This window comes from Equus caballus, chromosome 16 (assembly GCF_041296265.1).
Source record: "Equus caballus isolate H_3958 breed thoroughbred chromosome 16, TB-T2T, whole genome shotgun sequence".
Lineage (NCBI taxonomy): Eukaryota > Metazoa > Chordata > Mammalia > Perissodactyla > Equidae > Equus > Equus caballus.
The window spans coordinates 75,507,334-75,520,167 of NC_091699.1; the positions used below are offsets into that span (position 1 = coordinate 75,507,334).

The 12,834-nt window shown below is 34.4% G+C and overlaps 1 protein-coding gene across 11 annotated transcripts in view; it reads left to right on the top strand.

Annotated features, from left to right (window-relative positions):
* Nucleotides 1-12,834, top strand: part of TBC1D5 (TBC1 domain family member 5) — a 570,404-nt gene that overhangs the window by 39,581 nt on the left and 517,989 nt on the right. For all 11 annotated transcript variants that reach the window (XM_070238099.1, XM_070238103.1, XM_023620885.2 and 8 more), the window contains exon 2: nt 6,408-6,470. The gene's annotated coding sequence lies outside the window, so the exon portion shown is untranslated. The remainder of the gene's footprint in view (nt 1-6,407; nt 6,471-12,834) is intronic.

Consider the following 12,834-nt stretch of genomic DNA (forward strand, 5'->3'; position numbering starts at 1 on the left):
CTCTGCACTGAGAAGGATTTACCCGTGTGTTTACTTATACCTTTACTATCTGTTTTTTTCCTTGCATCTTAGACTGTCCATCTACATCTTCAGTTAGTTGGAAAATTTTCAACCATTATCTATTTGAATATTATCTATATTCTTTTTCTCCTTTATAGTCTTTTCTAATCTTGATCTGTTTGTGATTTAGATCATTGTTACTCAAAGTGTGGTCTTCAGATAAGTGCTGGTCTTCAAACTGATTTTATTGGTCTGTGATAAGTTAGGGCCAGAAATTCAAAGTAAGCATTTAGAAACTTGATAGCAACTTGTTATCACTATGGCATGTAAGCACATAATTTTCTTAAAAAAGAAATTCGCTTTTATTGCATTTTACAGAAGTTTTCTTCTGCAGTGGATTGGCAGTTTTAAAAATGGTCCTTCATCACAGATAGTTTCAGAAGTATTTTGTTAGACCTCTTCATTCTGTTCTTTGTATCTCTCGACTGCTCTTACATATTTTCCTGTCTCCCTGAACTGCATGTTAGATAGGTTTTGAAAGTCTTTCTTTTCATTTACTATTTCTTTCTCTATTTGTATTGACTCTACTGGTTAACTTTTACACTGAAGTAAGAATTTTACCTGTGTTTTTTATTTCTTGAGGTTTTATTTATGTGTATATATATATTTAAGCCTTTGTATTACTTGAAACATCCTTATTGTATGATCTTTCTAATCATTGAAGGGTCTGTAGTCTAATTCTCCTGTCTCTTGTTTATGTTGGCGCTCATTCATTGTTGTCTGGTATCCTTGTTTTGTGATTTTTAAAATAAAAATTTGAGTAGAGTTTTTAGGGGAGTTGTTGGATTCTGTGAGGCCTGGATTGAAGTTGCTTTCTTTGACCAAGAAGTTTCCTGTGCTTCCTCCAGATTTCTGGGGGTACAAGCAGTTAAGAGCACTTTAAATGACATCTTCATATGAGTTTATTTGGATTATACAAGTAGTGTGAATTTGGTCTGAGAACCTTTGTGAAGGTTCCACTTTGTGGGTACAGTGTTAAACATTCTCGAAGTGACAAAATTACAGATATGGAACACAGATTAGTGGTTGACAGGGGTTAGGAGTGGTGGGGGCGAGGGATGAGTATCAAGGGGTAACAGGAGGGAAATCTTTGTGGTGATTTTTTTGCTGCTAACATGAGGATGTAGCCCTTTGGAGAAACAGTTTTTTTTAGGTGTTTCCTTTTGATACACTTTTTTAGTCTGTCTCCTGAGCCTTGTAGCCATCAAAATGTAAGCCAGTTTCACCAGTGCTAGGCACATACTCTCAGGATGCAAGCTTGTTTCTGGCTTTCTTTATTCTATTTTCATTTTGTTCATAGCTTTTGTAGATACTGTCCTTTCTTGCTAGCCAGGCAGTTCGTTAAAAAAGATTGCACCTCTGACTTATTTTATTTTTTTGAAAGATTGGCACCCGAGCTAACATCTGTTGCCCGTCTGCTTCTTTTGTTCTTTTCTTCTTCGCCCCAAAGCCCCCTGGTATGTAGTTGTATATTCTAGTTGTGAGTGCCTCTGGTTGTGCTGTGTGGGATGCCGCCTCAGCATGGCCTGATAAGCGGTGCCGTGTCCATGCCTAGGATCCGAACCACCGAAGCCCCAGGCCGCTGTAGCAGAGTGCACGAACTTAACCACTCGGCCTTTTAAAAGTTGTATCTAATAGTATCAAGGTATCTAGTCTGTCATACTGCTGAGAATCAATGTCTCCATCTATCTACAATTTAGTCTTATCAAGATGTTGCTATGTTGTGCCTCAGCTCTCTTATATTTTTGTTATTATAATAACTGTTTTCTTTATCTCTGTGATCTATCAGACTTCTTGTGCAGGTCCAATCTTAGACCCAGTTATGTTTTCTAATCTTGTTTCCCCATTGTTCTTTCACTAGCCATATTATGGCTTATTAAAGACATCATGTAGTGTAGCTACCATTCTTTTACTCATGTCATTCCATCCTGTTCAGATGCTCTCTCTTCTTTTCTCTCCACCTGCTCCTTCTGGCACTGTTGACGTTTTGGGCTGAAGAATTAATTTTTGTGGGAGATTATCCTATGTATTTTAGAATGTTAGCAGCATCCCTGGCCTCCACCGACTAGGTGCAAATAGTACCTCCCATTTATGACAACTGAAAGTGTTTCCAGACATTGCCAAATGTCCTTTGGGGCGCAATAATCTCCCATGGTTGAGAACCACTGTTCTAGCGCTATATGAATTTGGTCTCAGTTGAAAAGCCTTCTCTGATTATCCCTGCCTGTGGCTTTTACCTTCCGGAGTTTCTGTAGTACATATTGTCTGGATTGTACCCTTGCACCTTTTTACATTTGGTTGTGAACTTCTTCCTCTATCTCCCTCCCCATCCTCCGTGTTATATGTGTGTGTGTGTGTGTGTGTGTGTGTGTATGTATGTGTATCCGTCTTATTTTCCCAAGTTCTAAATGGTGGGGACCATATATTTTACTTTTTTGTTTGTTTTCTATTTTGGTCAACCCCGTGTACTTGTTAGTAGTTTTACATGTGTCTGTTGCTTGCTTTTTTCCTTATTTTTCCATCTTTTATATGGTAGTAATGTGGGTTTAGGAAATTGAATCATTCTAGAAAAGTGGAGAACTTTGAGGTGTTCTCAATTTTGAAACTCTAGTAATGGTAATTATTAGACCTCCAGACAACAGGATTAATACTGATGTAACAATAATGTGTATACCCAGTAATAACTCTGGAAACTTCAAGACTGTGCAAGATAGTTATCAAGATATGAGAGATGTAATTTCTGTTGGATGTATCCATTATTTTAAGTAACCAGAAAAATGTGCAGTAGAGTAGAAATAAAAAAATAGACAGACCTATAGAAAGTAGAAGAATTTGTAGAAGCTTGAAATATGAATGATTAGTTCTACAGAGTGAGATGAGCAAAGTAATCAATATGTCAGGATAAATTGTTAGGAAAGATGGATGTAGCATCTGGTTAGGAGTGACTTGTGTAAAGCTGACAAATATGATATGTGAAAGCCAGTAAGTTGAAAACAAGTTGGGCACAGAGAGATTAGCTTCTTAGTATCAATTTAAGAGAAACGTGTATGTTTTGCCCCAATTGGGAAAGATACAGCTCAGTTACAGATTCCTCCCCACTTTTTTCTTTTTATTATCAGCAAATTACAACTAACAAAATAAATTGAAGCTTGAATCTAACTACCTTTATAAGGTGCTTTCTCATCTAGGCCAAAGTCTTAATGAAAAATAATCGTAAGCATACTGTGTGTTCAGTGTAGAAAAATTAGAAAGTAATGAAAATTATGGGGAAAATGAAAGTTAATTACAGTTTCCAAAGCCTAAACCACTATTATCATTTAGGTTAATTCCATTCTCTTGACTTTGATATGGTGTCAGTCTCTCTAGATATAGATGTATGATGTGCTTATATGTATATATAAATATATACTGTGTGTGTGTATATATATATTTGTATATGTATGTATATATATTTATATAAAATAGAGGTTATCTGAAATGTTTCATAGCCTGTTCTTTTTAATTTAGTGTTGTGAACATTTCTCTGTATCAGTGAAATTCTTAAAGTGATGTTTAGTGACAACATAGCATTCTATTCTGAGATTATCCCCAAATTTATTTTAACCATTCCCCTATTAAACATTTAGGATTTCTGTCCTATACACACACACACATACATACATATACATATAATTTGCAGTGAACCACTCTAATGAAAAATTTTGAGTATATCTCCCATTTTCTTTGAAAATTTTAAGTACATCTCCCATTTTCATTTTACTCCATTGCAGTCTGCGTCCTGTAATATGCCCTGCAAAATTCATTCTACCTGTCTTCCTTAGTAAAAAGAACCCTAATTTTATAGCTGAGCATTATTATGAATGTTGGAAACTGCTTTTCCTATCCTCTCAGGTGGCTAGGTGTGGCTAAAGGACTAAGTTAGGGTTTGTACGCTGTAAGCTGAAATATAATATGAGAGTTAAAAGGGAGTGGGGTGGGCCTTTCTTTCCCCTTCCTCTTTTGCTTCCTGCAATATGGATGTTTTAGCTGGAATTCCTATAGCTTTCTTGGGGCATGAGGTGACTGAATAGAAACAGTGTATGGTAGAGCAAAAAGATGGAAGGAACTAGGGTCCTCAGTGTTTGGAGCTGCCACATCAGCCTTTGATTGTCTACTTCTGGACATTTACTTGGGAGAAATTCTCTCCCTTTATTTTTTTCTCTCAAGTCATTGTTATTATTAAAAAAAATTGTTTTGGCTTGGGAAGCATATGACCTAATCTTAGCTGATAAAGGATAACATTGTTTAATGCTCTAGGTAGTAATATGATAGGTCAACTGTAAGGAAACATGCGTTGTGTCATGGTAGATTCTAGATGCATGTTGAAACCCAAATTTACTTTGAGACTGGAGAGGTGATTAATTGGTATTGAAAGGAAAACCCTTAAAATGATGCATAATTTCCAGAACTCTTTGATAATTATATTGTTGAATTTTGTTCTCAAGTGCTTTTAATAATTATCACAAATATTATTTCAGAAAACGCTTGATAGCTTTTAGGCAAAAAAAAAAAAAGGCAACCACAAACATTGAGGGTTATATGTTGTATCAAAATAATCCTTGGAAGCCCTCTAAGTTTTTAATATTATTAACTATCTTGGCTAGTCACTTAGACAAGATCAGCTCATAAATGTGACTTGTAATGCTCTCATATTAACTTTCTTAGAAAAATTTTGATAAATGAAATTTTTAAAAAATATTTTTTATAACTATAGACATTTCTTTTTAGTATTCTAAGAAAATTGTTCATAACGTTAGCAAAATAAGTGAAGGATACACATTTAAAAATGTAATAAATTTTTTTTTTGGAGTAGTTTTAGGTTTAAAGAAAAATTGAGGGGCTGGCTGGTGGCGCAGTGGTTAAGTTCTCATGTTCCGCTTCTCAGTGGCCCAGGGGTTGCCAGTTCGGATCCCGGGTGCGGACATGGCACTGCTTGTCAAGCCATGATGTGGTAGGCGTCCCATGTATAAAGTAGAGGAAGATGGGCATGTATGTTAGCTCAGGGCCGGTCTTCCTCAGCAAAAAGAGGAGGATTGGCAGTAGTTAGCTCAGGGCTAATCTTCCTCAAAAAAGAAAAAAAAATTGAGCAGAAAGTACAAAGAGTTCCCATATACCCATTCTCCAAGTATACACATTTTTATCCAGGGTATTCCCCTGCATATATAAACTAAGACTTTACATCCGTGAATGAAATATGTATTATTTTATAGTAGGAAAACCGTACACTACTATAAATCATTTTGCTGCAGTCCGGGGTTTCCCACTCTCACCACTATTCACATTTTAGGCTAGATAATTCTTTTTTGTAGGGGGCTATAATGTGCATTATAGGTTATTTAGCAGCATCCCTGATCTCTCCTTATGAGATGCTGGTAATACTCCGCAGTTGTGACAACCAAAAATGACTCCAGACATTGCCAAATGTCCCTCGGGAGGCACATTGCCCCCATTTGAGAACCATTGCTCTCACCAATTTACAATATTTTAGGATTTGCTGTACTTTTTAGGTTGGGCTCAAATTTAGGAGGTCTCTCTCAACGAACCTTCATATGGAAGTTGTATAGACAAAGTTAGAATCTTCCCCGCCACTTGGGGACTGTAGGTAGTGTACATAGTCTTACTGGGTCTCAGTTTACTTGACTGTAAAATAGGTAAAATATTACCTAACTTGAAAGGTTGTCTGGAGAATTCATTGAGATAAATTATATGAAATACTTCGATTAATTTTAGTTTCTTTCTCTTTAAATATTGTTTGGATTTATTCCCTTAAATGTGTCAAAAACCCAGTACAAAGTTCTTATTTCTGTGGGAAAGGCTATCATAGTTTGGGATCTACTATTTATGGATTTCAAGAGTACTACACTGTGGGTGAATGAAAACTTTAAATAAATGTTAAATGAAGACTGATTTATGAGGTCAATTGTGTTTTGATTTTGACTCTGGTACTTTAACTAGATTGTCGCTATGTTCAAATTGTGACAGTTAAGTGATCTTGTGTGCTTCAAGGACTGAGTTTCTCAGATTGAGGATAGCATTAGATGTTGGCCAATCACTTTGTCCTTCGAAGTTTTTGTCTTCACATCTGAAATCCTGCCACTTGTAGCAGCTTGTGTGTCAGCTCCAATAGAGGAAGCTGGCCTCTGTCAACTTGTTCTTAGTCCACTGAAGACTTCTGAAAAGTTGACATAGTTTACAACTAATAATGTCCATTTCCCATTGCTACTTTGTAGAATTATAAAACGTGTTCAATAGTGAATGAAATGCCATCTGTAATAATTAAGATTATTCTTATTGTTCTACCTCTGCAGAAAATTTTCAAAGACTTGGTGAAGATAGGAAAACCATCAGAAAGGCTGGAGTACTGTTATACTGTAAGTATTGCTTTGAAAAAGATCTGTAAGTTAAGAATATTTTAAGTATCCATTTGTTTGGTGGAAAATATGTTAGGCAAAGATATGTAAAGTATAGAGGAGGATATATTATAATCACGTTAATAATTTATAAGAACTATTCCTATGCAGTCTTTTAAAAATTGAAAATGTGTTCTTATGTATTGAGATCAGGATTTTACCAATAGCGTTGAAAAATATTTCTAATTCTAACAAGGATTGATCTAGTTTATGTACATTTGCTTATTTAAAACTATCAGAATCTAGAAAATCATTGTAGTTTTGTAGGTTTGTGATTTGTTTGGGTGACTTATTGTTTAGGTTATTTTGCAGAATTATTTATTTGCTGATTTATTTATGTATTTCATTATTTATTTATTTGATTATTTAGTAAATTATTTATCTGATGAATTATTAATACATCTTCATGACATGCTTTAAATTATTTATAACTTAATTTTGAGTTTATTGCTTTTAGACGCTGCATTGTTACTGACTAGTTTTGATTTTTTCTTTGTGGTTCTTTAAATTAAAGTATTAGCTCTAAGGCAAAAGTATATTCATTGCAATGCCCATGGATTTTTTTTTTAAAGTAATTTATGGTAGAGATAAAATTTCAGTGTGCTTTGTTTGGCTCTAAATTTACCTGTTCAGGGTTACTGGTGATAGAATGTTTGTGTGTTGTGTGTGTACTCATTGTAGGATCACTTACAAATTAATGACATAGCCTGTAGTCTGTCAACTGAGGTTGAACATGTAAACCTCAGTCCATATTATCCTTTATATTTCTAAAGGGCAAGTCTGTATTTCTTACTTGCTTTAGAATAAATAATGGAGTCTTAGTTATTTTATTTTGGTGGCAAATCTATTTTACTACTGGAGTATTTTTAGGAAAGTTCAGAGAAATGAAGTCCAGCTTAGATTTGGATCTCTGAGATATAAATTTGACTAATGTAGTCTTTTTTTAAAAAAATTTCCATTGTATTTATATTTGGAAAACAACATGATGTTTATATAGATTTTTATATCAGTCGTGGTGACATTTATTTCTTATCATACCTCTTATGGAAAGGTTTGTACCACTTTGTTTTAATGAACTAAAATGGACAAGAACTTCATAAATGCAAACTATAGTTTCTCTGACTTTAGCTAATAATTCCTATGTAAAGTTTCCGTTTCTAACCAAATACGGTATTTCTTCTTTCTTCTGACTGTGTGATAAGCTAGTGCAGTTATTAGGGTTCTCCTGTTGAATGGGTTTAATGAATAGGTTAAAGTAGTTGTTTGGGTTAAAAGTGTCACGTGCACAACATGGTCTTTCTTCTGTGTGTGAATTACTGTGTACTTTACAGTTTTAATGTTTCAGAGAGAAGCAGCATTGTACATTCCAAGTTAGGATGCTGTTGAAATATAGTGAAAATGGCCTCTGTAGACAGTTTTCACTATAGAAATGTAAATTATGCATATGTATACCCAAATTTCTTATTTTGAAATATTGAATATATGAATGTTTAATTGGAATATTGCTTTAGAATCTTCATATGCTTGCCTTAAAGGACATGGTTTCATTTTATTTATACACGTGGATTTAAAAATGTGTGTATTGTGCATATCTCTGACCTTTCTTTTCTGAAGATGAACAACCGCAGATAGTGGTAGATAGGGAATTTTATTTTAAACTGTGCTTCAGTGTGCCAGTGTGGACTTATTTCGAAGAAGAAAGCTGCCTTCTTCAAAGTTGAATAAGATCTACTGTATTAGTTGTCGTGATAATATACCCAGCCCACACTATTAACATGTATTTGTGAAGTACCAGCTGTGCCATCCAAGTTATCTTTCATTGGAAGATACACACACACCTGCACAAGTGAAATTTTCTCCTGACATCAAGATAATTTTCTGGGACTCGTTTTTCAAAAGAGACATTAATGGGGAATATCGTAATAGCCAGCATTTATTGAGGACTTATTTTGGGCAGGCATAGTGCTCATATGTTTTACATGGGTTATTTGTTACTCGTCACAGTGAGATAAGTACGGTTATCTTCATTTTACGAATGAGGAAACAGAGACTTAGAGGTGTTAAGGAACCTCCTTATTGCCACACAGCTGACAGTAAGTGATGGCGCTGGGATTAGAATTTATTTACTTTGACTCTCAAGGGTCTTTTTTTAGCTCGTTACGGTTGGTATAATCTAGTTTTTAATGAGCTGTTTTTTGTCTTTTTAGAGAATGTAGTTTATTTCTGATAGGTTTAACTTGCTAAGTTTAGTCACTTTGTGTTACTGTTGGTCATCTTTTTTAAACAGTAGGCAGTATTTGAGCTTCTTGAATTTTCTTCTTCTTCTTCTTTTTCTTTTGTGAGGAAGATTGGCCCAGAGCTAACATCTGTGGCCAATCTTCCTCTTTTTGCTTGAGGAAGATTGTCACTGAGCTAACATCTGTGCCCATCTTCCTCTATTTTATGTGGGATGCCACTACAGCATGGCTTGATGAGTGGTGCTAGGTCCACGCCCAGGATTCGAAGCTGCAAACCGTGGGCCACCAAAGTGGAGTGTGCGAACTTAACCACTGGGCCACCAGGCAGACCCCTGAATTTTCTGATTTGATTCTTATAATCTTGTATAGTGGATCAGAATTAGATACAGAAGAAGAATTTGTGCCTCAGGGAGATTGAATGTTTGCTTGGTGGATGTCCAGCACTCAGATCAGGTCTTTTGACTCTCTAGCCCAAGGCCATTTCCAGGGCTCTGTTAGATCAAATCTGATTTCCTTTTAAAAATGATAGTATTGTCAGGGTTAGATACATATTGTTAAAAGAATGATTAAGTGTCTGATGCCTATGCTTTTATGGAAGTGATCACAAACATGCTATTAAATTAACTCTAACTATAGTGTTTAATACACTATTAAATATTTTAATATGTTCCTAAAAAAGGATGACAAAATAACGAGTTGCAATTTTAAACACTTAAATGTAATTATTTAAAAGATTCTGGGGAGCCTTAGAGAGTAAGGAAAAATGTGAATTTGGTGTGAGGCCAAGAGAAAAGACTTTCCAATCTTGTTTGCTACCTGAAGACAAAGGGAACCCTCCATTCTGGGTCTGAAACACACAAAGGACATCAGAAGAGATGAGGTAGAGTTAGGTAGCGACAGGGTTTGAGTGATGTTCTTTGAGTGCCTTAAGTAACTGCATCTGTCTGAATGGCAGGGTGTTATGTGCATCACTCAGAGTTTTAAGTTAGATCTTTCAAGTAAGTAAATAATTATTGCTACATTGTAAAATCTTTAAAACCTGTGATTTAGCTAATATGAAGTACTGTAATAACTAGAATGACTAAATAATTTATCTTCCAATTCAGAATAGTTTTGAGAGTGAAAGGGTGTGTTGTAATATGCCAGGACAATAGGTGTAAACTGGGATCTTGCTGGGCAAATTGGGCCCTCTGGTCAGCCTAGTAATATTTCAAATTCCTATTGAGCAATTCCTGATAGTCTCATATAATATATATTTAAGAAGAATCTTGGGGCCGGCTCCGTGGCAGAGTGGTTAAGTTCGCACACTCAGCTGCGGTGGCCCAGGGTTCGGATCTTGGGTGTGGACATGGCACTGCTCGTCAGGCCACGTTGAGGCAGTGTCCCACATCCCACAACTAGAAGGACATGCAACTAAGATATACACAACTGTGTACAGCGGGGGTTTGGGGAGATAAAGCAGAAAAAAAAAAAAAAAAGATTGGCAACAGTTGTTAGCCCAGGTGCCAATCTTTAAAAAAAAAAAAAAAAGAATCTTAATTCACATACAATATATTTAAGAAGAATCTTAATTCACATACAATATGTTTAAAAATATTTTATGATAAAACTAACTTCTCTTATGGCCAGTGCTTATGTGTTTTTGTTAGCTGACCAAGGCAGTTTGTGCCTACAACTTTTATGAAGTGTGTCTCTGATGTTTTACAGCTTTTGGGACCTATTTTCAAGGTATAAGTAAAGGGATATTACTCTTGGGCATAGAAAGATAAGTATGGCAAAGTTGGTCATAGTATAGTAGATAATTCTAAAATTTTTCTTCATATCATATATTACAGGAATTTTTTTGACTTGTTTTGCTTTGTAAATCTTCTGATTGATGGTGTATTTGACATTGTACTGAAAACTAATCCTATTTGTTATGCCTTCAGAATTTGTAATTTTATGTTGGATGATCCAGTGGTCTTTTTGTTTTTTCTTAAAATAAGTGTTACATGTCATATATATTTATAAGTTGGCAGTTTTGCCAAATATTTTTGAAAACAACTATTTTTCCTCGGTGAAAATCTGGGAAAATAGGAATCTCTAGAAGAGAATTGCTTAAAGTTTTTTGTATTGTTTTCTTTTTAATTCCCTCTTGACATGTATTTATCTAACATGGCATATTACATTATTAAAATCATAATTAGATTATTAAATTTAAATTTCTAGCTTATTTGCATTTGGAATATAGATGATTTGTTAGGTTGAACTATGTAACCACACTGTGTTTGAATGTACATTAAAAAGAAAAATTGTTATGCAATAATTCTTATTCATTCATATGTATACTATCAGAACTCTTTTTGTTCAGAAAGACCTAGGCAACAAAGGTAAGAGCTTCCATATATTCTGCCTAGAGTTTTTCACAGTATGAAGCACTTCGTGAAATATTAGTATAGTTGTAAGAGTAATAACATAGCTTATGTGTTGGCTCTGAGAGTACCTCCTTTATAATTATGACAAGTAAAAGTACAGCCAAAGGTCACATTTGAACAAAATTTCTTTCACACCTCATCCGTTTTGTGTATGGCGTGTGAAGTAGTTTGGATCTTTGCACTGATACTTTAAGAGAGCAACCCAAGGTTGTTCCCATGGGAAGTGTTTCAAATATCTTTCCCCATACCTCCCATGCAGTCGCAGAATTTGGCATGAATGTGTACTCGAATTCTGGACTAATTAAATAGAACCTTATTAAATTTAGAGTTTGCAAAATAAAAAAAGAGACTCTTATACTGCAAGGATTTTGTAGGACATTAAATAATACTGACATATAAGCGTCTTTAATAATACTGAATACTATACTGATTAAATGTAGTGTCTTAGTATTGACCACCTTAGTATTGATGTTGCTCAGTGAAACAGTAAACACCAACAACGTAGCAACAACAACAAAAATAGAAAATAAAATTACTCAAGTGAAATTATATAAGCATGGCATGCCTATACATACACAGTCTATTGATTAGGTCCTATTTTTGACTTTAATTTGGCTAAGTTAAAGTTGGAATATTAAAAAGGTCATATATAGGAAAGTTTTCTATTAAAAAACTTATGTAGAGAGAATATACATATGTTCTAGAGTGGTTATCAGAGCTCTTTAATTACCTGCAGTATGGTACCAAAAAATTTAGGCCGAAGAAAGGACATTTAGAGGAGCATAAAACTGGCAAGTTCTAATGTTTAGTATTTGATAAAATTGTTTCTTTCTCTTTTTGACACACTTTTTTCTATTGTATTTTCCACCATAGTTTGCTTCTTGCTATAAGGTTTCTAGAGTAATAATTTCAAACAAGGGTGGTGCTGCCCAATAAGGGGAATTTTGGAAATTAGTTGGGGTGTTTTCACTTGTCACAATTATAGTGGGAGTGTTTTTGGCATTTAATGGATGGGGATCGGGAATACTAGAGGTCTGTCCTACAACGTATAGGACAGTCTCAGACTACAAAAAATTGTCCTGAGTACCACATAGCTTTTGAATGTCTGCTTGCTTAAACCTCATCAAAGATAAAGCGATAATACTTCAGCTTATAATAATACTGACAAATTTTTATAAAATACTACATGAAGAATCTGATACTTCATGGGAAGTTTGTGTGGAGGGGAAGCTTAAGTAGAATAAAGACATCCTTAAATAGAAATTTCTTAGTAGTATAAAGAAAGTCTCAAAATTATATGTAATTTACTTTACTCATTCTTTCTACTTCCTGATTTATAACATTTCTAACTAGATATTTAGTTGAAAAGTTTTCACTTCAGTAATTCAGTTTACTGGAAGCTCAGTAACACTGATTGCAAGTATGTGGCAGGATATTTAAGACTTTTTTAACAATAAACTAGATTTAAAATTAGTGGATCTCACTGAATTTTATTAGTTAATAGGGATTGTTTAAAGATATTTTATGATTGCTATCCTAAATATTAACATTTCATTTTTGAGAATAATGATAATAAATACATTATTAAAGTTATATTTTAAATAAGTACTAGAGACTTAATATGTATACGTCTTGACTTAATGTTTATATGCCTTGACAATGTGCTGGGATTTC